This window comes from Protopterus annectens, chromosome 7.part1 (genome assembly GCF_019279795.1).
Source record: "Protopterus annectens isolate FY-2018-M chromosome 7.part1, PAN1.0, whole genome shotgun sequence".
Classification (NCBI taxonomy): domain Eukaryota; kingdom Metazoa; phylum Chordata; order Ceratodontiformes; family Protopteridae; genus Protopterus; species Protopterus annectens.
In genome coordinates, this window is record NC_056740.1 from 355,681,939 (window position 1) to 355,709,893 (window position 27,955).

A 27,955-nucleotide genomic window follows, 5' to 3' on the forward strand; every position below is an offset into this window, starting at 1 on the left:
AATAGATATGATAATCACCTCACTAACATTTTGTCTAAAATATCATAGTAATAAATGTGCAAGGTATTTCTGTGTAGAACATGACTGCTAACCAAGACCTGTGGAAACAGTTCTGTGGGATTTAAATCAACCAAGGACCTTAAGGAGACTGGGACATTTTCAAATAATGTCCAGTCTTCTTTCAGGTCAGGAGAAACTGACTTCAGGAAATACTGAATCCTTATATTTTCAAACAGGCAAAAGAAGAATACAAGTTTGGCAGTGAAATAGTCCAGAGGGACAAGAGATGACTAAAAATGTTATTGTTACAAATTTAATTTAGCTGTTTATCATTTCCCTGTTCTATAAGATACATTTTTCACATTTGTTAATGTTGTTAATAGCTGTATTGATGCTATTATTTAGAATAAAACATTGAATAATGCTGTTTACCATAAAATAATTTTGAATTTCAATCTTTCAGTGGTGCAGCGGTAGCATTGCCACCTCACAGCAAGAGGTTCTCATGGGTTCATACTAAGCTAACTGCCCTTGTGAGCCATTTTAAGCCTAGCCAATTATCCCTTGTGAGACTCAAACCCTGCACCTTGTGTTTGTAAGGCAAACACCTTAACCATTAGGCCACCCTCCCAACTCCTCTCATGTTTGATTCTCGGCTGGAGCACCTTCTGTGTGGAGTCTGCATGTCCTCCCTGCAGTCAAGTGGCGTTCGAAAGACATGTGTGAATGGGTGTGCCTTAGTTGAAGGTTGGGTGTCGAGCTGGCACTGTACAAATCTACTGCTAATTATTAGCGGACCGGAGTTCCGCTGTGGCGACCCCTAACTGGAAAAAGCCGAAAGAAAAATAATCTTAGCATGTCCAGTCTGGTCAGATGGTCTTCTAGTCATAGATATGAAAAGCTGATTACTATTTGCCTGTTTGAACTTTGCTTAAATGCAGGAAGATTATTTGTTTTAACTAATGCCTCATAATTCTTTGTTCACCAGTTTGGTTTCTTCTTAGAGTCCACACAGCCTCCTAGTGTCCACATGGTTTCTTTCTTTATTCAAGTCAAATGTGTTTACATTAATTAGTAGGTCTCTACATTGCCCATAGATGTGTCCATGTCTGTGTATCTTTTTGCATGAGTACATATGCGGATGTGTACATTTACAAAAACTGTATGTAAATGCACAAACAGGTATTCCTTCTTCTGAATAATTAGCCATTTTGAAATTTTACAGAATTTCTCTCAAATGTCTGAGTTTTTGTACACATATGATGGTTCAAATTGTGAGTAAATATTGACATATTTTATGGTCTTTAAAATGTCTGTTTACAGCTAACCATAGATTTGCATATAGGAGAGAGAGTAGTGAAGTACATGATACTGGTAATGTTGAGTGTGGTAAATGGAAGCAATTGTATTATAAATTACTTATTTAATATATCACAATTTTTATCATGTTTCAATAGGAGTTATTTATTTTATTTTCATTCATGCCCCAAATATTATATAGGGGAAACTAACAGGAGTATTAAAAAACAATTTTGAGCATCTGGGAGATATTATGCATCAGCAGATAACAAGAACTGCTGCAAAACGTTTCAACAATGTCCACATAGGTTGGATATGTTTAAATTTGCAATTTTGTTGTAGCACCCTCTGGATTTAAAAGTAGACATAAAGCAATACTTAAGATATAAGAAGAGTTATTTTATTTTAAAATATAAAACATACAAGCTGATAGGCTTGAACACTGAAATTGTTGAGTGCTTTTTTATAATGTGCCTTATTTAAGAAATTGCTACTTGATGGACTAAGTATTTAAACTGTATGTGTGACTGATTCTGTTTGTCTCTTTGAAGGCTAGAAATCCAAGGAGCCAGAGACTTTTAAAGAATTTTAGATTAAGGTAAGTTTTAATTGGGCAGCTTACTATAGCAATAACCCACAAAGCCTCAGAAACATTTTTATATTTTATTTTTGTTTTATTTTTTCATTTGTTAAAAGAGGAGTGGACTGGTCCCACATGTCCTTTTCAGCCACAAAACTGGACCAATAAGCAATTACAACATATTTGAATGTCTCTGTCTCTGTTTTTCTCTCACTCTCTGTCTCTCTCACATACATACACACACACACACACACACACACACACACACACACACACACACACACACACACACACACACACACGTACGTGTGCACGTACATGCACACGCACACAGTACAATAACTGCAAATGCATAATAAACAGACCAATAACTGACAGTATGAAATATTTTACCTAAGACAAACCCAAGTACAAAAGCATGAACTTAATCGTTATGTCACTTCATTATAACATTGCACAGATTATAAGGTAGTGCTGTTAGAAATTATGTAGTTTGCTTTGTCATCAGTTTTACATATTAATGTCTTTCAATTATTGTTGTGCAAATTTAATGACAGAAATTCCACTGCTTACGTAGCATCTCTGGAAAAAATGTTTCCTTTATGAGAATAAACGGTTGTTATACTATTGATTTTGCAAGTATATGTCTGCTGCTTTGTGTTTTTCCATCACATCATTGTATGTGCATTTGTATTCTTCAGTAAAATGCTGTACTACTTTACTAGAGAGGTTTGTTAATTGGTTAATATTCCTGATATTCTACAGCACGGAGTCCCATATTCCTCGGACTATTTTGTAAAATGTATTCGCTCCTAATACCTTCACAAATGATGGCCTCATTAAAGTAATTGGGTTATCCGCATTTGATCAAAGGATGTAGACAGTTTTTATTTGCTTAAATTCAGAAGTCACTGGGGGCAATAGAGACAGTTTAAATGTTTGAAATGTAATGGAATAGAAGTCAGGCTATTAGTTTTTGTAATGAGGTATGGTGCTCTTTGGGGGAAGACATGGAAATATACTGGCAAATTCTATTTATTTTTACATCTAGAGCTTGGGTGTTCTGAATTCAGGGCAAATTTAAGTAAACTAAACACTGATAGCAAACATAATCTGTTTCCAAAAAGCTAGTCATTTGACATTATGGCCATTTCACTGGTTAGTACAATCTGCATAAAGATCTTGGTTCAACTGTTGCAGAAGTCAGCATTCTTTGAAATCTGTGAAGCAATACATTGCATCAGCAATTTCACTTTGAAGTTCATATTATGTGTTCAAAATACTGGTCTCCATCTGGACATATTCTGGGATTTAATGAGGGGGCTTTTTACCATATTTGAAATACAGCAGGCAAACAATTTCATTTTCTGTAATACAATCATTAATGTTTTTAGATGAATTATTTGGTGGCATAGAGTATTATCATTTTAAATTGCCATCAGTAACTACAACAGTCACGTACAATGAAATCGTGATTTAGAAAAAAAAGCTCTGGATTTTGTTAGGTTTCTTACTGTTACATTTTCCTTTGCAGGTCATTGCAGCCTTACAAGATGGAAATTATCTCCAACTAGGTTAATCACATGAAGGATAAGTCAAGAGCCTACACATTGTGCTAAGTTCCACAAAAAGTGTGACTTAATATTTGTTAGCAATATTGTTAAAACACTTTACACATTTAATGCCATAAAAATAGTTGGCTTGATGGGGTTTCCCTTGAAATTGTGAGGAGTAAAATTGTAACTTTCAAATACTGGATTTGTACTCTGTAGTTTTGCTTTTACCCTAAGGTGCAGTGACCCTAGACCTAGTAGATACAGATAGGGGGATGTGGGAACACAGAAGTACACATTAAAAATCCTAGGTTTTGATCTAGCAGGGACTCACATTTTTCGTCCTCGAGATTGATGAATAGTGCAGGTAGCTGGAATGTTTCTAATAGTGAAAGGAATTCCTGCAGAAAGTCAGACTGATGGTATACAGTGGCTATAAAAAGTGTACATATCCCTGTTAAAATGCCAGGTTTTTGTGATATAAACAATGAGACCATGATAAATCATTTCAAAACATTTCCCACCTTTAATATGACCTATAACCTGTGCAATTCAATTGAAAAACAAACAAATCTGTTAGGGGAAAAAATATAAAAAATAAAAAATGTACAATAAGCTGGTTGCATAAGTGGGTACACCCTTAAACTAATACTTTGATGAACCACTTTTCACTTAATTACAGCATTCAGTCTTCTTGGGTACACACCTGCCATCAATTAAAGAGACTCTGACTAACCCCAATTAAAGTTCAGCTGTCCTAGTAGGATTTTCCTGACATTTACTCAGTTGCCTGCTACAGTAAAAGCCATGTTTCGCAGACAGCTTACAAAGCATCAAAGGGATCTCATTGTTGAAAGGTATCAGTCAGGAGAAGGGTACAAAAAATTTCCACAGCATTGGATATATCATGAAACACAGTGAAGACAGTCATCAAAAAGTACAGAAAATATGGGACAACAATGACGTTGCAAAGAACTGGATGTCCCCTCCAAAACTGATGAAAAGACAAGATGAAAACTGGTCAGGGAGGATGCCAAGAGACCTACAGCAACACAGAAGTAGCTGCAGGAATTTCTGGCAAGTACTGGTTATGTACTACATGTCCAATAAATACAGCTCCAGACAAACGCCAGATACTTTAATAAAACAACAAAGCTTTTGGATTACATATCCTTCTTCAGTGTTAGAATGGCTACAGTTTCAGCTTTATCACTGTCCTGGCCTTATTGTCTATGTACTACATGTGACAACAATCTCCGATATTCTCCATATGTCTGGACTATGGGGTAGGGTTGCAATATGGAAGCCTTTTCTTAAACAGAAAAACATCCAGGCCCAGCTAAAATTTGCAAAACAAGACATCAAGACTCCCAAAAGCATGTGGGAAAATGTGTTATGGTCTGATGAGACCAAGGTTGAACTTTTTGCCCACAATTCCAAAAGGAATGTTTGGCGCAAAAAACAACACTTCGCATCACCAAAAGAACACCATTCCCATGGTGAAGCATGGTGGTGGCAGTATCATGCTTTGGGGTTGCTTTTTTTTTCAACTGGAACTGCGGCTTTACTCAAGGTGGAGGGAATTATGAACAGTTCCAAATACCAGTCACTTTTTGTCCAAAACCTTCAGGCGTCTGCTTGAAAAGCTGAAGATGAAAGAGGAATTTCACCTTTCAATATGAAAATGACCCCAAGCATACAGCCAAATCAACAAAAGAATGGCTTCACCAGAAGAAAATTAAAGTATTAGAATTGCCCAGCCAGAGTCCAGACCCATCCAATAGAAAATCTGTCGGGTGACCTGAAGAGAGCTGTGCACAAGAGATGCCCAAGCAATCTGAAAGATTTGGAGTGCTTTTGCAAGGAAGAGTGGGCAAATATTGCCAAGTCAAGATGTGCCATGCTGATAGAATCCTACCCAAGAAGACTGAATCCTGTAGTTAAATCAAAAGGTGCTTCAACAAAGTATTAGTTTAAGGGTGTGCACACTTATGCAACCAGCTTATTGTATGTTTTTTATTTTTTATATTTTTCCCCTAACAGATTTGTTTGTTTTTCAATTGAATTGTACAGGTTATAGGTCACATTAAAGGTGGGAAAAGTTTTGAAATGATTTATTGTGGTCTCATTTTTTTATATCACAAAAAGCTGGCATTTTAATAGGGGTGTGTACACTTTTTATATCCACTGCATGTACCAAGGTTTTGCTTCATCAGAACATGTTGTCAGCATTCATTGTCTATAATACAACAATCCTGTTTCCTCAGCTACATATTTAGTTCCATGTAGATGCATTCTGATGGTAGTATTTTGTAGTTTACTGTGAAAGAGACAGCATCACTGTTATGGTGTGGGTAACCCTCTACTGTCTGAAAATCAGTTTGTCAAGGCTGGTTTATTAAAATGTCATTGCCTCGTTATAAACATCATAGCTATTTGGAAAAGTAAGAGGTGGGAGGTGGTGTGTACAAATCTTTATCATGAAATGATACTGTGGAATTTGCAGATGGTTCACTCTACAAAAAGATACTAGATTTTGTGCACTGTTAATATGAACTGTTACTATTCAGTGCTTTTATTTGGAAATATTGATTGTATATATTTGTGTATGTGATTCAGAAAGGATATGAGAAGGTGGTCTTATGTGCTTCATGGTCATATGTTTACATACTTTGTAATGTGGTTTTGACTCTTTAGAAGCATCTTGCAGGGCTGCTGTCACTGGGTCTTTACTTAGAAGGCAAGCTTGGCTTAAGGAGCAAAACTTGCCAGATCATGTTAAAGCTAAATTACTGGATGCTCCCTTAAACCAAGACCGCCTGTTTGGCAACAAAGCAGAAGAAGTCCTCAAAAAGATGGAGGAAAAAGCTAAATCTATGCAAACTGTTAAAGATTTCCTGCAAGCACAGCCTCCCAGATTTAGTCGGCATTGGCCTTCAAAGAAATGGTCGTCTCCAGTCTCTTCCAGACCTTCTCAGTCCAAACCCAGGAACAGCAGACCACCTAGGTTACAGTCTCAGGCTACGCACAGGCCTAAGCAGTGGGGGGCTCCCACTTTCAAAGCAGGGAGTAGTAAGGCACCCCTCTACGGAAAAATGGTGCAATGACTTAACCTTAACCCTTCCAAGCCCTGCTCAACTGCCTGCTCCCTTAGGAGGAAAGCTCGCCCTGCATGCAAAAAACTGGGAACTCATTACCCAGGACAAATGGTTTTGAATATAGTTTCCCAAGGATACAGATTCCACTTCCACACCCTACCAACCCCAAGCGGTTGGCCAGACCTACCCCCAAATCAGTGGGCAGAGGCCCAACAGAAGGTTCTCTCTCTTCTAAGTATCAACCTGTCCCAGCAGAAGAAAGGGGACAAGGTTTTTATTCAAGAATGTTTCTGGTACCAGAAAAGACAGCTCCTGGCGTCCTATTCTGGACCTCTCTATTCTAAACACCATTTTGGTAATCCCAAAATTCAAAATGCTAACACTTCAACAGCTGCTTCCTATGTTAGGCAAAGATGCCTGGTTGGCAACCTTAGACTTAAAGGAAAATTACCTGCACATTCCAATAAGGGAATCTTGCAGGAAATACCTACACTTCAGGCACTATCAGTTCTCTGCACTTCCCTTTGGCTTATCTACTATGCCCAAGGTATTCACAAAGTGATAAACTCCAGCCATTGCATTTTGCAGGCAGAGAAAAATTCAAATATATCCATACTTGGACGATTGTCTGATTCAGGCAGAAAGCCAGGACTTGCTATTAAATCATCTGGCATTTGTAAAGAAACTTCTAACCTCTCTGGGGTACACCATAAATGAAAAGAAATTTCACCTAGTATCCTGCCAACAGATTGTATTCCTTGGAACAAGCTTAAACACAACTTCCCAAATGGCCTTCCTCACTCCAGAGAAACAAGTTTATTTGACAACCTATTTCAAACTATTGGCCACAAAGACCCAGCTATCTGCAAGGAAACGTCTGCAAGCCCTGGAGTTCATGGCCTCTTGCATTCTACTAATTCTATATGCAAGACTGCATATGAGGAAACTACATTGGTATCTAAAAAGCCTATGGTGTCAACATTCTTAGGACCTGGAATCAATGATTCCTATCATTCCTTGTATAAAGACAGAGTTCCTTTGGTGGGCAGAAGCCTGCCAACACAACAAGGGACTGCCATTCACTCTACCCCCTGCTGCCCAAACCCTAACAACAGACACATCAGACTATGCATGGGGGGCTCACTTGGCAGGGCAGTGCATTCAGGGCAAGTGGAACCCGAGACAGATGCACCTGCATATCAACCAAAAAGAAATGTTAGCTGTACAGAATTCCCTGACAGCCTTCAAAGACCACATTATTCCAGGACAATTATTGGTAAAGATTAACAACACCACAGTTATGTGGTACATAAACAAGCAGGGGGGAACCCACTCATACCCTCTCTGCAGACTAGCCATGGCTCTGTGGAACACAGCCTTGAGCTACCAAGTGCACCTGCAAGCTCAATTCCTGCCAGGCAAGCTAAATTCACTGGCAGATGACCTAAGCAGAAATCTCATGGACCCACACGAATGGAAACTGGAACCAAAAATATTCAACCTCTTGAGGAACAAATGGGGGCTCCAGAGGTAGACCTGTTTGCCTCCCCTCAGAACTACCCATTGGACAAATTCTGCACAAGGACTTCCCACAGTCAAGCCTGGAAAGTGGATGCCCTGTCCTTTACCTGGGAAAGCCTCTTAGTTTATACCTTTCCCCCTCTGCCTTTCCTCTCGAAGGTTCTGCTAAACATCAAACAGGACAAGCCAAGGACAATATTGATTGCACCTGACTGTCCACGCCAGCACTGGTACCCCCTCTTGTGCAGTATGACACTACTGCAGCCATGGCACCTGCCTCAGACCCCTTCCCTGCTGTCCCAGCAGGTGGGCCAGATTCTGTACCCTCAGCTTCAAACCCTGAACCTTGCAGCCTGGCTAATTCCTTGAGCTCTCCAATAGCATCCCTCAGTAAGCAGGTACTAGATGTCATTCTGGAGGCAAGAAGGCCTAGTACCAGAAAATCCTGTGCTGAAAAGTGGAAAAGATACTGTTCCTGGAGCCACACTCAGGGGATGGACACAACAGTGTCCAGCTTACTTCATATTCTTCAGTACTTAACAGAAATGCTCCACAAGGGCCTATCCTTCTCGTCAATTAAAATTCATGCCTGTGCCATTTCAGCACATTATAATACTGAGCCACCCCTCTTTTCTCACCCCCTGCTAAAGCAATTCCTTAGAGGGGCCAAAAACCTAAGACCCCCCCAGGATAGCCCCTACTCCAGCCTGGGACCTTAACTTTGTATTGGAAAAGCTCACTCTCCCTCCCTTTGAGCCAGCTGCAACTGCAGAGTTGAAATTCCTTTCTTGGAAAACAGCCTTCCTTTTAGCCATCACTTCAGCTAGAAGAGTGTCTGAATTACAGGCCCTTATGGCGATGGAACACTTCATTATCTTCCATGCAGACAGGGTTTCTCTCAGGACCAACCCTTCCCTTATGCCCAAGGTGGTGTCTAGTGTGGCCCTAAATCAGTCCATTCATTTGCCTACCTTTTTCCCTAATCCACAAAACAAAGGAGAACGAATACTGCACTCTCTGGACAACTTAGATTTTATTTGGACAGGACTAAGCCTCTCAGAAAATCTGAACAGCTGCTAGTTGGCTTTGCTGCAGGGGTAGAGGGGAAGGCCATTTCAAAGCAAACCATTTCTAAATGGATAGCACATCACATTCATTTCTGCTATAAGCACCATGGAAAACCTACCCCACAGGGGATAAGATCACATTCTACCAGGGCTGCATCTACCTCTACAGCTTTTCTCAGAGGAGTCCCTACCAGGGACATCCTAGAAGCTGCTACCTGGAGCTCTGCACATACCTTCACCAAGCATTACCACATGCCTATTTTTTCTAAATTCAGAGCTGGTTTTGCCACTGCAGTCTTGCAGGGCTTATTAACTGGTCCTAATGCTCTCTAACTTCCTCCTTCCTTCCTTAGCTTTGGGAATCAACCCAAATGTGATGACTGCAACAGTGAAACACAAAGAACATAGTACAGTTGTGTACACTTACCATAAATGTAGATGTTCGAGTGTATTCACTGTTGCAGTCCTGGTTACCCTCCCTCCAGCCCCCTGACTTCTCTTGGCTCTACCTTTCCTTCTTGATTGGTGTATTTAAGCTTTCTGGTGTATTTGTTTTTTGATGGAGGTGTACCATAACATACAATTGCTTCCCACTGTGGGGACACCTGACATTTGGGGCAAGAAAAACTGATGTAATGACGTCGGCTGCATGTCTTATACCCCTGACAACCTGACGTCATGGAAGAAGAGACAGCATCTGACGCAGGAATCCAAGACTCTGGTATTCAAGCCGGCTGAGGGCTACCTGCAGGCAGACAACCCAAATGTGAAGACTGCAACAGTGAATACACTTGAACATCTACATTTATGGTAAGTGTACACAACTGTACTTTGCCTGACCGCCTGATCCAAGGGGGTTTAATATTCAAAGAAAACCTTACCTACTCCAACATCTTAGGATCTAAAGAATTTGGATACAAGATGTTAATAGGTCATTGCAGAATGGACTGAAATCTGTAGCATCATAAGCTTAGGATCCCATGAATAAGAAGGACAAAAAGCAGCAGTGAAACCATTCGAATTCAATCTGCCTAGATCCCTATGCATCATGTCCATCTGCCAAGTAAAATCTCAGTCCATCAGATCCACAGGTGCAGGATCCGATGAATTAACCACAGAACTATGGAGGAGTACCAAAGGGAGCAAGCCTGTTGGATTAAAGGAGGATGCTTCTGGAGCTTCAGATCAGTTAGTTGGATCCAAGAACATTTGTTTTGTAGCTCTGTATTCTTAGCTGAGTGTGTGTGTGTGTGTGTGGGGGGGGTGAGCCTCAAAGAAAACTAGCAACCAGCCGTTCTACTCTCCATGGGCTGGAGTGTCTTAGTGTCATCTGAAAAACAAGGATGCCCAAGAACAGAAGGTGTATCACACTGGCAACACATACAGAGGGATGTCCCGGATCTGAGGGAAGCCCAATGTTAGCTGATGTCTCCAGATCCAAAGCAAATGGATCCCACAAAAAGCCCGTTTTTTCTAGTTGACCTGCTGCCATATAATCCTAGAAACACTGATCTGAGGAGAGATTATCAGCTAAATGCTTCGGATCCAAAGGCTCTGGATCCAAAAAAGAAGAACAGCTCAGCTGCCTCTGGGAGACTTGCCATACATTGGATCTGAGATCCTCAGATCCAAAAGAGGCAAACGTTAGCTCCAAAGCTCCAGATCCGTACCCTCCAGATCAAAGAACAGCCCAATGACATCTGACATAAACCATCATTTCCAGTGATTTGCCAGTGATTTGATTGCAAGCCACTATTTTATATTTAGTGTCTGATGTCTAGCATCTCACAGCAAAAAACTCAGCTATACGGATTCAAAGTCTTGGGATCTGTAGCAGTCAGCAGATAAGTGGCAAAAGACATCATGGGGCAGAATCTTTCAGATCCAAAGCTTTAGGATTTGAAGGAGGCCCTAGGAAGTTCGGATCTGAGACCATGGATCTCAGTTCCTCTTTGTGTAGGTCCATTTCTATATGATGGGGGGGGGGGGGGGTTGAGCCCTGATAGAAACCAGTAAGAACCTTAGCTGAAGAGTTGGCTCCACCTTCTCTCTCTTTCTTTTTTTTCCTTTTTAGAGAAACCAGAAAGGAGGACAGAATAGCACACAAGACAGCAGCAGTTTGAGGCTAGAAACCCCTGAAAAACAAGGAGACCCAATCAAGTAAGAAGGAGGATACAAACCCCAGGACCCTACAAAGAAACTATATACATCAGCAACATAGTACTCCTAGGTGGCACCGAGTGCTTTACAGAGGGAAAACAGGAAGAAAATGATATAACTAAATTCTTATGTTGCAAACTGTTTCTGTGTATTTTTTTGCACACAGCGACTGCATATTATGTGATTGAAGTCTAAAAGTCAACTATAATGATTTTTTAACTTCTCCCTTTAACGGACCAAGAAAAGTCTGTACTGTTGAGAGAAGCACTGAAATAACAACCAGATCCTGTACAGAAACCACTACCTCAACTGCCCTGCATGAGCTCTCTGAGGCATGACAAGACACAGAGACAAAACCTGAAACTAACAGAACAGATCAACAATGGGGGCCAAGGAAACACAGAACTTAGTACTGTAAAAATAAAAACAATGTATCTAGCCATGTGAAGTCAGCTGAATCAGATGAAATAAATAGATTAAATTCTGTCACATGCAAGTAAGACCTATAATCACCTAGCCAGGAAAGATGATCCGGGTTAAGCAACAACCAGACAGGAGACAGAAAATAAAAATTCCAGCCACAAATGGTCAGTGAGGGAGGAAAGAAGCCTGAAAATTAAGAGAGCAATGAACCTATAAGAATAGTAGATCATTTTGGAAAAATAAGAACTTCATACATTCTAAGACACTGAATCCTCCATCTGACCACAATGGTGGCAAACAAGATCTGAGGAAGTAGGGACAGTGTGGTGCAATTTGGGAAGAGGGAGGAGCTCGAGACCTGGTTCCAAAGTCTGGAAAATGTGACCGAGCCAGATCTGAGGATCATCAATAAGTAAGAATGAGAAGGACAACATCAGATATAGATATTTTACCATCCACCTCCTAGGATTACTAATCCAGGCAGTGCTAAATTCCTGTGTACTATTTACCAAAAAAAAAAAAAAAAAAATACAATGGCACTAGGTCTTGGTCGTTTCAAATATATTGATGCAACCTGAACGGGCCATCTATTGTGCATGGGTAACTAACATGTAATATTGTGCATTATTCATGCTCAAAGTGAGTCCAGTCGTTTTACTGTTTACCCAAGTAAAGAGCTCAAAGGCTGGAGCACTGCTGCATTCTCTTGCCTTTCTGTTGCTGTGTAAGAGGCAGATGAGCAGATGTGCGTGTCAGATAAACATGCAGCCTGTTGACATGATCACCTGCATTATTTCTGTGTATATTTAAGGATGCTGTCTAGAAATCAATATGTGCCATCCTCCAGTTCTATTACTGTTTACAACTGTTCAGTGTGCCAGGATGTGGCCCGCACTGGTTCCTGATGCCTCCTTTGTACTGTCATTGTCAAGTTTGTGAATATTTATCTCAAGTGCCAAAGAAATTCTCCTTCAGAGACATGTCTAGGTTATTTCAGGGATGTATGATGATCTTTTTCCATCCCTTTCTCTCTTTAAGCAAAATCTTAAGAAATATCTTAAAATCTTAAAAATCACTGGCTAGGCCCTTGCTATTTCCCAGACTGAATCTCTAGATATCTCTTGTCATTTCTTGCCATTCTACTCTTCTCTTCTCTTTCCTGTCTATCCCTCTACTTTAGAGGCAACTCAAATAATCTCTACTACTTGACAACAATTATTATCCTTTCTACTTAGCTAAGAATGTACCCTGTTGGTAGTATTTCCTGTCTTTTGCTTTATACCTCCTCCTTTTCTTCCCTAACTATTTTTCTGATAATATGTTTAGTAAATTAATCATAGGAAAGTTATTGTCTGTGTAACTATTTTTACCTAGGGTTTAAAGATACCTCTAATAATGTCTATGGACTGCCCTAGACTTACATGCTGTAAAATGAGCTGTTGATGTATGTTGTATCTATTAGACTAATGTGTATTCAATTTTAAACCTTTTTTGCTGTGCTGGTGATTGTTGAAATTGGAGCTTTTCTCCCCGTGCCTCCACTGAAAATGGAAATATATCCAGCTGGACCAGCCCGGTTAACAAATGTTAAATAAATAAATAAAATAAATAAATGTAGTGGCTCATTGTGTACCTTTATTTTTTGGGGGAGGGGTTGTTGGATTTTCTTTATGCCTTTTTCTAGTTTTGAAATGTGATGTACTGTTTTTATTTTAGTATGTCAGCAACTGTAAGACATCCACAGCTGAAATAAAAACACATTTGCCTTGCTTACCATGAAAATTTATATCTACAATAAATTCCATTGAAATTATTGTCAAGACTAATAGCTGTTTATAAAAAAAAATGAAAGTTAAGCCCTTCTGTTTTGCTAGGTATTAACCATGTGGCATACTGAAAACCATTTATAATAAATCTCCCACATTTTCAGTGCAGTACCACCTGAACATATTGCATGTAAAATTAAAGCAAAAAATTAATGTATGATGGCAAAATCGAGTACATTTACTGTATAAAATTAAGTTCTAGTCTGATGCACAAGTAACTTAGCTACAGATCGGCATTCTCAGCTGCAAGATGAGAGGTCCAAATATCATCACACGTATATTATCAAAGAACTAGCAGAGACCATTGACAATAATGCTGACTCTTGTCATCTTGTATGAATGCACAGGAATGTTCCCAGGGACTCTGGGTAAGGAACACTCATTTCAATTGTTCAACATGTACCCTAGGGCCCTTGCAGAAATTTACTGTTCCGTATGTTTGGCTGCAGCAGTTTCAAAACCTGGATCTGACAGTTATATGCAGAGGACTGACTGTGTGCTATTAATAAGCATCCTTGGTTTGATTCCTTCAGTATCCATTTGTCATTATATGATAACAATCTCAGTACCTCAACTGGTAACACATCTGCATTTGTTGGAGGAGGTTGTGGGTTCTCTTCCTACACCAGGTCTTTAGATTATTTTTCCTGTGTTGACACTGCAGTGCAGTATAAGAGGGAGGGTGGTGCTGCACTCATGACTGTGCCTTCCTTTGCATGAGACATTACACACAGACATCTTCACTCATCAAAAAGAGTAGGGGGTACTTTATTTATTTATATTTTTCATTATTTACACTTCTTTACATTATTTACACATTAACGTTCATAACATATCACATTTCTTTCCATTTTTAATCCTTAACATACAATACACACAGAAAAAAAATATTTACATTTTATTTCAAGACAAAATCGCAAAAAATAGATTTTTCTAAGCCGTCAACAACTTTTTTAAAATTCATTATTAATCTCCATCCTTTCTTTCATAACCATCTTGTGATTTTAATATTTCAAAATTTCTGCAAACAGTATTCTGTTGCATTTTCTAATTTTCCATTTTTTTCTTTCTCCCATTTTCCATATAATATTATAGCCATTGTTATATTTTAAATACTTCTCATTTATATTCCTAATTTAATTATTCAAAGCTGTTCATTTTTTACATTCTAAAACATTGTTTTGCTATTTCTTTCTAATTGCACTCATCACATTTTCTTTCTTCCAATGCCTAATATTTCACATTATTTTTGCTTCTAAATTACCCAATTAACTGCTCCACAGGAAATCCTCCGTTTCGTAAACTTTCTCAGACTTTTTCCTTCTGTTCTTTATACAATTTCTTATACCTTATTTTTATTCCTTCCAAGGATAAACCATATAATATTTTTCTAAAATATTGGTATACCATGATTTTCTGTTTTCATCAATCTCATTAATTTTATATTGTTATCATATTTTTTCCTTCTATCTTTTCTTGTTTGCCACTTTTTTTTCCTCCTTCACATTTCCATGTCTTCATGCGTTACATATAATAGTTCCTCATTATCTGTAACTCTCTCTCTCTTTCACCTTCTGTATTACTCAGAGAAAAAAGGCATAGATCCTAAGTACACTGCAGCATTTTTTAGATTCAAGCCTCCTTTTTCTTTGTTTTTTCTTTTTTTTTTCAGTTGTAGATCACCCCTCTTTTCACTGGATTCTGTCTTGTTCCCCAACTAAAATACAAAAAAAAAAAAAAAATCTAACATTTATTTGTTCATTGCAGATGGAAACCTGTAACTCTACCAAATATTAGTTTTCTAATATGAGTATATTCAACATATAAACCTTTTGTTAAATGATAGATTAAAATTTCTCAATATAACATTTTTATTTCTTCCATCATTTTCCCTTTGTTCTATTACATTTCCATACTCTCCAGATTTCACTCCTAATATACTTATTTACTCCCTAGTATATTATATTCCACTTATTTTCTTACTTTCATCAAACCATTTTCTTTTTTCTTTATTCAACTATAACACAACTTTCTTTAATAATCCCTCTACTCATACCATTACTTCACTCCAAAAATCACTAAATAATCTGCATATGACAGACAAATTAGTATTATATCTCCTTTCCCATATTCCATTTTGCTTCTTTCATTTCACACATACATTTGAATCACCACATTCATTACAAATACAGACAGACACATATTCAACTCCTCTCTTAATTTTTATCTTTTCTCCCATTCATCTGTTTACCATAACTTTCAAACATGACATTCATAACACTTTTTTATAACATTGATTTTTTTCTCCTATCTCATATGTCATTAATGAATCTTCTGTTTACTTTATGACTAACCTTGTCATATCCCTTGGGTGCATCTAGTGTCACTAGTCTTACTTTCTTATTTTCTTTCAAAATCATATCTGTTACTTCTTTAACTATTAATATTTCCTTTGCCCCCCCCCCCCTCCTTGATTCAAAAAAAAAAATCTCCTGTAACTTAATCTAAAACCTCATGCATCCTTTATATATTACTTTCATCAGGATTTTATAATCTGTATTTCACTGTCCAATCCATCACTATCCAATTTTTATATCTTTTCTTTCACCTTTTTTTCATATAAACGTAACTACTTCACCATAGATTCCTTCTTCTGTTATTTCTGTTTCTGTCCATTCATTTAATATATTAGAAAATATTAATTTCTCATTTTCATTCATGTCTTTATAACATTCATAACCTAATCCATCTAGTCCTGATGCTGATCCTTCACTTCATTTTTTATCATTTCTTCTGTTTCTCTCATTGTAATCTCACTTTGTAGGGAATCCTTAACATTTTTAGATTTTTGTTACAATCAAAACTTCTTCTTGTACCATTTCCTTTTAACACATTGTACCTATAAACTTTTCCATAATTACAATTATTTCCCTCTTCCTACATCCAACATTTCCTTCATTAAACATTGCATCCATTTTCTTCTCTTATTTTTACTTTTCCCTAAAATGGTGAAACCTTCATTATTTTTTCTTTTAAAAAATCTTTATATAAGCAAAGCATTTTAACTTATTTTTTCATACAGCTGTCTTTCTATTTCTCTTATTTAGTCATGATATTGTTCTGTTTATATTTCATGACTTTTTATAATATCATTGTACAATATCCTGTTCCTGTGCTTCACTCTTTTTATCTAAAATCAAAAATATGTTCTGCTTCTAAGCACCCCACAACGCTGTCCAATTCTTATAATGTACACTCATTGTCACACGATATTCCCATAAAACCCTATATTCCCCTTTAATCTCTGCGGTTTTGGTAACCTCTCATGTCATTCTTTTTATGCCTTTCCCTTCTTTTATTAACTCTCTGTCATCTCCTATTGTAGCCCATACTGCACTGTGATCTCAAAACACATCCATTTTTATCCCAGCTGTTATTTCTTTCATATCTGCTTAGCCTGGTGCTATTGTTCTATGAGAGAAATAGACACTTAAATTATCTATGCAGCACATTTCACATTTTTTTACCATTGGTTTAATTGTTTTTTGAGTGACACTTAAATACACAGTGAATTTCTGAGTCTTTGTCTTTTTCTGAAAAGATGTCAAGCCTGCATAAACTAATGCACTGCTGGTGATTCCTTGATGGGTGAAGAAAGTAAACTTATATTTTTTCTGTGTGAGTGATGGGATTGTTTTCTGTTTTACCTGTTCCATTTTGTTTTCTGTTTTAAGAAATCTGCTTGGCCTGGTGTTTTTGTTCTTTGTGAGAGATAGACACTTAAATTATCTAGGCTGCACATCTCACATGCTTTTTTGGTTAAATTGTTTGAGTGATACCTAAATACATAGTGAATTTCTGGGCTTTGTCTGAATAAACTAAAGCACTGCTGGTGATTCCCTGTTAGTTTTGCCAACCTGCCATCCCCTTTGTTAATGTGCTTTTTAAACATGATGATTTTAAGCTACCCACCCCTACTGTAAATTGAGTTAATAAGCTCATCTGTTTCTACACTGCTGTTGATATCTTGAATTATTTATTTGCCTTTCCTTATACCTATATTGAAAAATGCATGTTGCCACTCATTGTCTGTTTTACCGATTCACTTGCTCTGAATTCATTATCCAGCTAGCTGTTGGATAAAGTAGTGCATTTTTACACTTGTTTATACATCAAGAGGTCAGTAGATTTTCCATCTAGTGCACTAGGAGGTAGCCTGGTTTGTATAGATTGGGGAAACACTTGAGATTTCTCTGTGTAGTTGTCTTGGCTGGAATGCTTATAAATCAGCTTATCTTGTTTTTAGTGCATTTATAAATTCTATATAATTGAGTGGCTCTTCATTCATTTATACAAAGCAATGTACTTTTATCAAATAATCACATGTTTAAAAGCTGTTTATAGCACACTGCTGTATCCATATATTTAAGTTTGTTTGTGGTAGCATTTCATATCTTTTAAATTTGGTTGTGGTTGCATTTCACTCTGGATACCCCTTTACTGTGCTGATATATATTAGGAAGACTGGGATTATTCATGTAGTGGCAGTAGGTGTTTACCTGGTCTATCTGAGCTGGAAAGTGCACAAAAGGGTTCTAAGTAGTTTTTGCACTTCTCCTATATACTGTGACTGTACTTCAGCAATTTAACAAAAAGCTGTACTGTCTGCTGCTGTTTTTAGTAGTTAATTGCACTGTATTACATTGTTTCTGATAGTTGTAGGGCTGTTGTAGGTAGTCTGTGTGGTCTTGTTACACTTGGGCTTCAAATCAGCTATTATACATTAAGAAGATGTTTTTGCACCCTTGTGGCAGAGGTGTAGAGATCTAACCTGAGTTGGGAGTTGCTGATGGAAGGCTTATTGTATGCTTTCCGGATTGGTAGTTAGCTTAAAGCTTGTTTCTCTTTGCTCGTATTTAAGGCTTGCATTTGCAAGGTTAATAGTGCCCTGTATAGATACAAAAGCCTAGAAGCTCAGTTTTTCCCTAAACTGCTGTCAGTGGAACCCTTCCAAACATTTCTGCTGCTCTAGGAGTAACTAAGTTGCACACTAAACAGTGTTGTCTTATTGATCAACCTTATACACAAAGTATAGGTTCTTCTTGTAGTCTTGGTGGTACCAGTACAGTCCTGTCAAATTAACCCATTCCCTTCCTTAATAAAACATACAGTAAGAGCCTGCTATCACGGTTGAGCAGTTTCCCATCATTTTACTCACCTGCCTGATAGACATGGGCATCCTGAGGCAATGTACTGTAGCAACTGTCTCGTGTATACTGACAACCACTTACTCCTGACACAAGCAAATACTTTATGTGAGAGATGAAGTTACACTATGAAACTGGAGGCAAGACTCTCACATAAGGACAAATCAAATGCCAAACAGGTTGTCAGCACACACACACCTCTCACTCTAAATAAGGACATGATACATAAACCCACATGTGCAGAGGTACTCACTAGTAACTTATCAAAAGATCAGAGGCCTCCCAAATGGAAACCACTTACATACAAAACAATGCAAAAACCTACCACAACACATAACAACACACGCATCAGTATCTCAACAAATATGCCCATAAGGTGTAACACCACAAAACATAATGTATTGATTGTAGGTGACTCTATTGTAAGACACATGGATATTCCCTTCACCTGGCTGGATAAGGAATGGCTTACAATTAGCTGCCTGTCAGGTGCCAGGATCCTTCCAGTCACATAAGCTCTCAAGTCACTCAACCACAAGTACCGGAATGACTCCATCATAGTTCATGTAGGGGGTGTGAATGACTTGAGACATACCTCACTGGACTATATGAAGAGAGGCATGACTTAGCTCTCAAATTTTGTGTTACAGGCAAGTATAAGCCTAACCTTGAGCAGCATTCTACTTTCTCCAAGGATGATGCAACAATACAAACAAAAAATTATTGACTTTAACAACTGGCTTAACTTCCGGTGTTAGTCCAAGGAGATCCATTATCTGTCAGCCTGGGAAGACATAGTTGACAGGTCACACTGCTTTTGCCAGAGATGGTCTGCACCAGTCTTCTCTAGGCTTTCGGATACTGGCAAAGGCACTAGCCAACCTTGTTGTGCCTTTTTGTCAAAATAACCAACCTTCTAACATAACAAAATCCTCCCTAGATAAACTCAAGGTACTGCTGCTTAATGCTAGAAGTTGAAACAAGAAACTGCACTCCCTGGAAGCACTCCTCACTTTGGAAGGTGCTGATGTCTGTGCAGTCACCAAGACATGGTTCAAAGGTGCGGAAAGCACCCCAGCCATGCAGAGCTACAATGCCTTCCATATGGTCAGACCACAAACTGAGCATGAAAGAACCAGAGGAGGAGGTGTATCTACCTTCATTAAGGATAAGTACACCTCAAGACTGGTCAAACAGTATGACTGTCTTGAGCTACTCCATATCCAATTAACTATAGGCAAAGCCCCCCTAACACATCATAGCTAGCTATAGATCTCCCACCATTAAACAGGAAAATCATACCACATACCTGGACTTACTGGAGTCACTTGCCATACAGCCCAAAACCTTACTCATGGTTGATTTTAATTATCCAACCATTGACTGGGAAACATACATGACCACAAACATGGTGGCTCAGAGGTACTTGGACTTTGTCAATGCAAATGCTATGGAACAGCTAGACAGCACACCCACAAGAGCCTCAGATGTCTTGGACATAGTACTCACTAATACATGAGAGCATTGCACCCCCCCCCCACGTAAATGTACTGCCTGCTAAGACTGGAATGTAAGGCAGTCTAATTCAATGTAATTATAAGACTGGATACTCCATCAAACTCAAAAGAGCTTAAGAATTTTACAAAGACAAATTACCTCCTACTAAGTAATGGTATAAGAAGTTTCAAAGCCCCCTTCAGCACAGATAACATGGACTTCTATGCAGAGGTGTACACCAATGCCCTGTATAACCACTTAAGCAGTTGAATAGAATTGGCTGTATCTAACCAGATTAAAACCAGATCTTGCTGAAAAAATAAGCCACTCTGATGGATCCCTAGTATAAATAGGCTATACAACAAGAGAATGAAACTAATGTCTGAAAACAAGAGGGAACTGTCACAGGAGGGGAAGAAATACCTCAAGCTTAAACAAACAAGTTAGAGATCTTGTCAAGTCCTCCAAATCTAATTATGAAGCAAAAATAGCTTCCCTAGCTAAGGATAATGACAAGGCATTCTTTAACTACATCTGAAATCTAAATGGCAATAGCCAGCTATGCAGTGAACTGGTTGTAGATGGCACCACCCATACTCAACTGGAGGTAATAGCCAACCTGCTAGCTGACAGATTTGGAGCAAACGTCATCCCTTTGCCCCCACCAGTCATCCCCCAAAGTGTACCTACCACCATTCCTCAGCCTATTATCTCAAGAGAGCAGGTAACCTCAGTACTCTCCAAGGCCAAAAACACGACATTAGTGGGTCCAGACAACATCCCAGGTTGCCTTTTAAACAACTTAAAACATGACTTAGCAGTCCCACTTGGATCACTGTTTAACCACAGCCTGCGAACTGGCTATGCTCTGACAGAATAGAGGAGAGCAACACTAATCCCTCAGCCCAAAAGGGAACCATCAATTGTCCCTGAGAATTATAGCCCCATAAGCCTGACTAGCCTCATCTGGAAGGCCATGGAAAGAATCATTATGGACCTTATTAACAAGGATAAGGTGCTCTCCAAACTCTGGACCCAACCCAGTTCTGATTCGTTAAACGTAGCTTATGCCTGTTAAAAATGGGTGACTTCTCCAAGAATGTCACCAAGGCCCTGGGTGAGGGAAAGACAGTGCATACTGCCTATCTTGACCTAGCCAAGGCATATGACACAATCCCCCACTCAGGTATTATAGAGAAGCTCTCCCATTTGGGATTTAACCCCTACATTACCAGATGGGTAGCCGACGGGACAAATACTGTGAAAGTGGGTGATTTCACCTCTAGCAAAAGACCAATCATGAATGACGTACCACAGGGTTCTATGACAGACCCCTTACTGTCCAGAATTTATTTTGCAGAAGTTCAGGGAAACTTGGACAGCATGTGGCTGACCAAGTTTGCTGACAATTGCAAATTGGGAGCAATCATTCAGTCCCCCAGTGATGTTAATATACTGCATACAGGGTTTATGCAGATAAATGATTAGTGCCAAAGCCACAGATTAAAATGCCTTATTACTCCCTTTTGGAAAGCTGACATCCCTGCTAATTACATTATAGACAGCACCCCCCTAAGTGTAGACCCAATGGTATGTGATTTGGGTACTCAGGTTGATAGCAATCTGAACTTTGACTACAATGTATCCACACTAGTAATGGAACATTTCTATGTGGCACATCTTCTAAGTAAAGGCATCACATTTAGATCTAAGTATGTTATAACTCCAGTATACTCAGTTCTCATCAGACCAGTAATTGAGTAAAGTGCTCCTTTTTGAATTTACCTCACCAGACACCTGAAACAATTGAAGAGACCACAGAGGTTTCTTACCAAGAAATTACAGGGTACACAAAATAAGTCTTATGCAGCAAGACTGAAAGTCCTGTCAGTGTATTCTGTCTCCTACTGTCTCCTACAGGTTGCTAAGGGGTGACCTGTATCTGGCTTACAGGGCAGTTTCTGACCCAGCCTTGATGGAAATGCTACACATTTGTAAAAAAAATTGCATAAGGGTCACTAGCTCCAGGGATCTTAACCTAGCCTCTGAAATGAACAGCTCATGTTGGAGAGATAGATGCATCTCCCAGAGACTGCCACTTCTCTGGAAGAAGCTTCCTATTCATGTGAAACAGAGCCCCTCCCTGACCCTCTTCATATGCACCCTAGATCAATAGATGGGTGACTGCAAATTCACTCTTGCGATGGCACCCATGTCCCTCCTGGACAGAGGAAGTTGATATTAACTGCCATAGAAGCAGACACAATTCAAGACCCCTGCATCAGATTTAATTACCTATAAGCCCTATAGTGAATATTCGTTCCCCCTAAGCCTCTGACTAAGTAGTAATCATTATTTTTTTCATATTCTTCTTTACAGCCAATTATTCCTGTGATCCCTACTACTTGGGCACTTCCTGCCCTGGAAATAGCTTCAACTGGATCCTTGCAACCTCTCCATTCTAAAAGAAAGGTCACCAAAGAGAAGAATTAAGCCATTAGAACCTCAACCTCCTTCCAGTTTTGTAAAGTGTATGTATTTGACTTGTAACTGTTTTATCCTAAATTAACTAGTAGCAGTACTGCCCCAGTATAGGGCTCAGCCACGTGTTCACTCGCAGCCTGTTCCAGCTATAATCCCCTTCTTCCTGATGTCCTCCTCATTCCTGGCCAATCTTCTCCTTCCTCTCCGGCTCCACCATAGTGCCATTGTAAGGATTGGCCACTAGGTGGCAGTGTTATCCCTTCTTTTTCATTTTAACTACCCAAGCCCAGCTACTTATTCTCCACCCGTGCATTCTCTGCACTTAGCCCTACTAAAGTTTGGAGCACTACATTAGTAGGTTTCTGAAAAATATTCCTCTTGTTCCACACCTGTGTAGCCTCAGGTTATTAACACAACATACAACTACTCAGCAGTGGCCATCCAGTAAGTACAGTATCCCACAGTTATCCCTTCTATGGCTCACAATATATCAAACTCAATCTCAGAACATTAACCATTATCTCCCTAGATACTGTTCCTTCTTCTGCTCCTTATTTGATGCCTACCAATAGCTCTGTAACTTCACATTGACTGATTGTTTTTTTTTTCTTACCTTGCCTGCCATTTCTCACCTCGGCTCTTCCTGCTCCATTCGTCCTTCGGGCTCACTCTGACAATCAATAACACAGAATAACTTTACTCTGGCTGAAGCATGGTTTTATAGCATTAACCTTCTACTCAACCCCCCAAAAAATTAAAGCTAATTCTCTTCAGTCCTGGCAGATCTCCTGTACTAAATAATGACTTCTCAATTAACTCCAAGGACAATACCACAATCCTCCAACAACACACACTAAACTCTTAGGTGTAGTAATCGACAACAATCTCAGATTTGACATACACATAGCCCAAACAATCAAAAAAGTAAACAAAAAGCTTGGTTTCTTGTATAGGAATAGGCAATTCATGACCAGCTATACCAAAGCCACCGTTGCAAGAACTCATCTATTATCCACCCTACTTTATGCCTCCCCAATACTGACTAATCTTCGCCATAGCGAACAAAACAAAATGACATCTTGCTATAATAAGATTGCCAAGTTTGCTACAGGTGCCTCTAATAGATCCCACCACTGTCTCTCCCTCAGACAGCTCAACCCAACTACTACTTACAACTCAACTCTTCACAGCCCATAAACTGTACTACCTCCCTGACAAAACTTCAGCACTACAGGAACTAACACAGCACTACACTACCACTCAAACCTTAAGATTAACAGACCAAAATCTCATAAATGTCATCAAACATAAGAATGAAGCAGGTAAATCACTCTTTGGCTGTACAATAGCAAAAATCTGGAAATCACTCCCAAAGCACATAACGTCTACCAGCTCTGCTTCACTATTTAAGAAACTACTCAAAACCCACTATATTACCAATTGGCTCTGCCCATGTGACTCCCCAGGCTAATCCACTTACACTGAAAGGTTGCAAGGATTCTGCCAAAGATCACGTCATTACCTACTACTACCCTCTGTCTACTTTTATGCCTGCCAAACAATTTTTGCTAAAATAATTATTCCTGCAAAACAATGTTTTACTCTGTTGCTATTGATATATATGTCTATGAAGAAATGTTAAATATGGTACTATATGTACAATTGTATGCCTTATGACTACAGTTTTGTAAAAAAAAAAAAAAAAAATTATTGTTCTTTTAGATTTGTTGTAATTGTTGCATGTAGAGCTTTTCTCCCCGGGCCTCCGCTGAAAATGGACCTGTGTCCAGTCGGACTTTCCCGGTCATCAAATGTAAAATAAATAAATAAATAGACCCTTACCTTTGTGAACATCACTCACCTAATCACTGACAATTGAGGCAATTCAGGATAAATATGGCTAGGCTTGTAAGGACTCTAGGGCTGTTAGCTGCCTAGTAACCTTCTATGAAAAAACACCACGTAATCTATTTCAGTTCTCAAAATCCATCTTTTATAGTTCTCTATTTTTTTCCTATATTCAACACTCCATGTCTTACAACTTCTCTTTTTACTTTAATATCTTGTGCCATTTTACCCCTCCCCTTTCTCAAATTGCAGTTAAAATCTTCCACCATAATAATTGACATATTTAACAGGACCAAGTGTTTACGTTCTTCAGACACCTTTTTCCTTTGCGTCTTATTGATGTACGCATAAATTACGGTCATCCTTATACATCTTTCCATTTTCTTTACATTACATGACACTAGTCTCCCAGGTACTACTGCTGTCACATCCAGTATTTTTATCTCTTCATTAAAACAAAATCCTGTTCCTGAACATGTATCTCTCCCCACTGACCATTTAATCATTTTACCCCATGCTGCCTCATTTTCCATTTTTCTTCATTCACATATCTTGTATCTAACAAACATTTAATATTCACACATTTGTTTTACAGCATTCAGTCATTATCATACCTCTAATATAACTTTGAATGCTGTTTGCATTCAGTTTCATAAGGTGTGTTCTAATGACCACAAAGGCTTATTTAAGCCTACCATGTACCTCAAATCTCTGACTAGATCTGGTACCCTTGATAACTATAAGCAGGGGCTTGGAAGATGAAGCATTTACAGGCTGCCTGTGGCCATTATAGACATAGGTGCCATTTAGTCGTAATATGTCTAAGTTTTCCCTTTCAGTTTTTGCATCTTTCTTATTTCCATTTTTTATTTTTATTTTGTTTTCTGCTTATAAAACATTTCCTATCACATTCCTATCATCCTTCTCTTTGTTAGGTGCATCTTCTTCAATTATCTTCCCCATAACACTTTCTCCACCAATATCTTCAGTTATATTATCCTAAACATACCAAATGGCTAGTCCTGAAAATGACTGTTTGGAAGCTGCAGACCTTAAAAGGATTTTTTTAAATGAATTTCCTGCTGATCTAGCTGCTTGAGGCCCCTAAAAGATAATAAGGTAATCCTATGTTGATAGCTGTCTGCCTTCTCTTTATGAGTTGAAATGTTAAAATCCACATCCTTTATTAATGATGGTGGTTGAGTACTTTTCATACAGTAACAAATACAGTTAGCATTACTAGTGGCAAGGCTAGAGGAGGGTTGTGATTGGCCTAATTATCATGGCAGTTATGCTTGGCCTGAGCCGTGTCCCATAAGATTGGGTGTCCTGCTTTCACCTGATAAGCATGAATTGTTGTTTCAGCCAACCAGACATGACCAAGTCTATCCTCCATGTTCATAACCCCTAAATAAGTGAACAAAACAAAAAAAGAAAGAAAGAATTTTTTAAATTTTGGACCACAACCAAGTATTACAAAATACTGATGTACAATTTGAAAGCACTTTCATCAGATCCATCATTCTGAGAAAAAATGTAAAAATGGACATGTGCAAAAAGCTAAAAAAATACAACAAATGATTAAAAAGTGTTTAAAATTACTGCATTCAAGTGCTGGCTCACCTTTATGGGGCTAATGGCCCTTTTATCCAATAAAAAATAAAATTAGAAATAAAAATAAAAAAAATAAATTCCAGAAAATCTCCTTATATATCAGAATATTGTAATCATGAATGTGGCCTGGAATTGTAGTTTAAACAATACTGCAGATGTCACTGAAGTATCTCATTGAGTCAGTCTGGGTGAGAGCCTTGTTATCCATTGGTAACCAGAATTGCTGTGGAAACCCGTGTGTATCTTTAACAGGAAACTAGTCCAGCTGACTTCAAGAATCATCAGTAATGCTTTGTGACTGAGTTTCCTGAGCATCAAAACACTGTTAGTAGAGCAACTGGTAGTTAGCCCTGGGATTCTGTATGCTTCAAATTTAATTTGCCAGGATAGGTTATGTTTTTCCATTTAGGCCATTATCCCCTCAAGGTTCAGTTAAAAACTTTGTCCAAAACCAAAAATGTAAAACCACTGCGGTTTGGAAAAATCATTAAGGTGTTTAGCCAGTAGGTTTCTGAGGATTTTTAACTTAGTGTTGTGCACTGTCTCTCTTTAATTTATTAATTGTCCTCCCCACATTAAAGGCATTGCAAGACTTAGACTCCACACTCTCACAATTCCCTGAGAATGTGTTACTGTACTGCTTTTCAGTTCTAAGGCACTGGAAATGTTAGGAACTACTCATTAAGGGGCAATATCTGCAGTCGGGGGGTGAATTTGGGAGTACCTCTAGGTAATTGAGTTGCATCTTCCAATTTATTTACAATGAAATTCCTAATGCTTTTAGCCCTCTTGAAGGTGAAGCTGGGGCCTGTGCTGAGACTTTCCCTAAGTTTCCTGTTGTCCTGTATAATGACCCAGTTGTTGATGATGGCATCCCTGTTTAGTTGGTGGTCTTGGGTGTATGTGAGGATCATATTCCTTTTTCTGGCCTCTGTGGTGGGGTCCACAATGTAGCTCCTGAAGCCTCTATCGTCAGACTGCGCTTCTGAAATTTTCTCTTCTTCTAACCTTTCCTTTTCTAGTAAAGGCTCAATCCAAAAATGTCCAAATGCATTGCATTTTTTATATTTAACCCTAGAATTTGTTCTGGTATGTCCTCTTTCCTCACATTGACCATATCTTCTTTTATTGCGTCTACCACGAAGTACTTCTCATCCCCACAAAATCATGATTTAGGTTGACCCCAATACCTCACTGTTCCCTGTTTCCCACTCACAGTTATAACATTTAAAATGTGCTTCATTTTCCCTCATGCACATCCACTGTCACCCATACCTTCTACCCCCTGTCCAGACGTTTCTTCCATCATGCATTTTTACTCTCATGCACCTTATGATAAACAGAAAAACGTCTTTAACTCAAGCTCTTGTATGTCAGATGTTCTGAATTGCACATTTTTTTTCCTTATCTGCAGTCCCAAGTTCTGATAAATATACTTTTTTCATCATGCTCTTTTTCCCCACTTCATTCAGACATTTTTCAAGTAAAGTACAATTTTCAAAAGTAACATCACAAAAGCCATCTGTTCTTAATTGTACTAATGCTGTTATATCATTTACTTTAAACCAGAAAGGTAAAATAATACTGTTCATAACTTCATACCTGTGAATAATGTCACTTTTCTTTGTTTTGATTCTTATTACTTGTCTTCTCTTCTGCTTTTGTTGTCCTTGTAGAGTCCTTGTGTTATTTCATCTTTCTTTCCTTTGTTTATCATTTCTGCATTATGTAAAAGTTTTTTTTTTATTGCTCACAACAAACCCTGTTGCAAGGGCATG

At 38.6% G+C, this 27,955-nt stretch overlaps 1 protein-coding gene across 3 annotated transcripts in view; it reads left to right on the top strand.

Moving 5' to 3' along the window:
* The first annotated feature begins 1,850 nt into the window (after positions 1 to 1,850).
* FLNB (filamin B) overlaps positions 1,851 to 27,955 on the top strand; it is a 4,683,119-nt gene continuing 4,657,014 nt past the window's right edge. For 2 of the 3 annotated variants that reach the window (XM_044078788.1, XM_044078789.1), the window contains exon 1: positions 1,856 to 1,897. The gene's annotated coding sequence lies outside the window, so the exon portion shown is untranslated. Of the gene's footprint in view, positions 1,898 to 27,955 lie in introns of all 3 variants that reach the window. The other variant, XM_044078790.1, reaches the window with a different exon arrangement.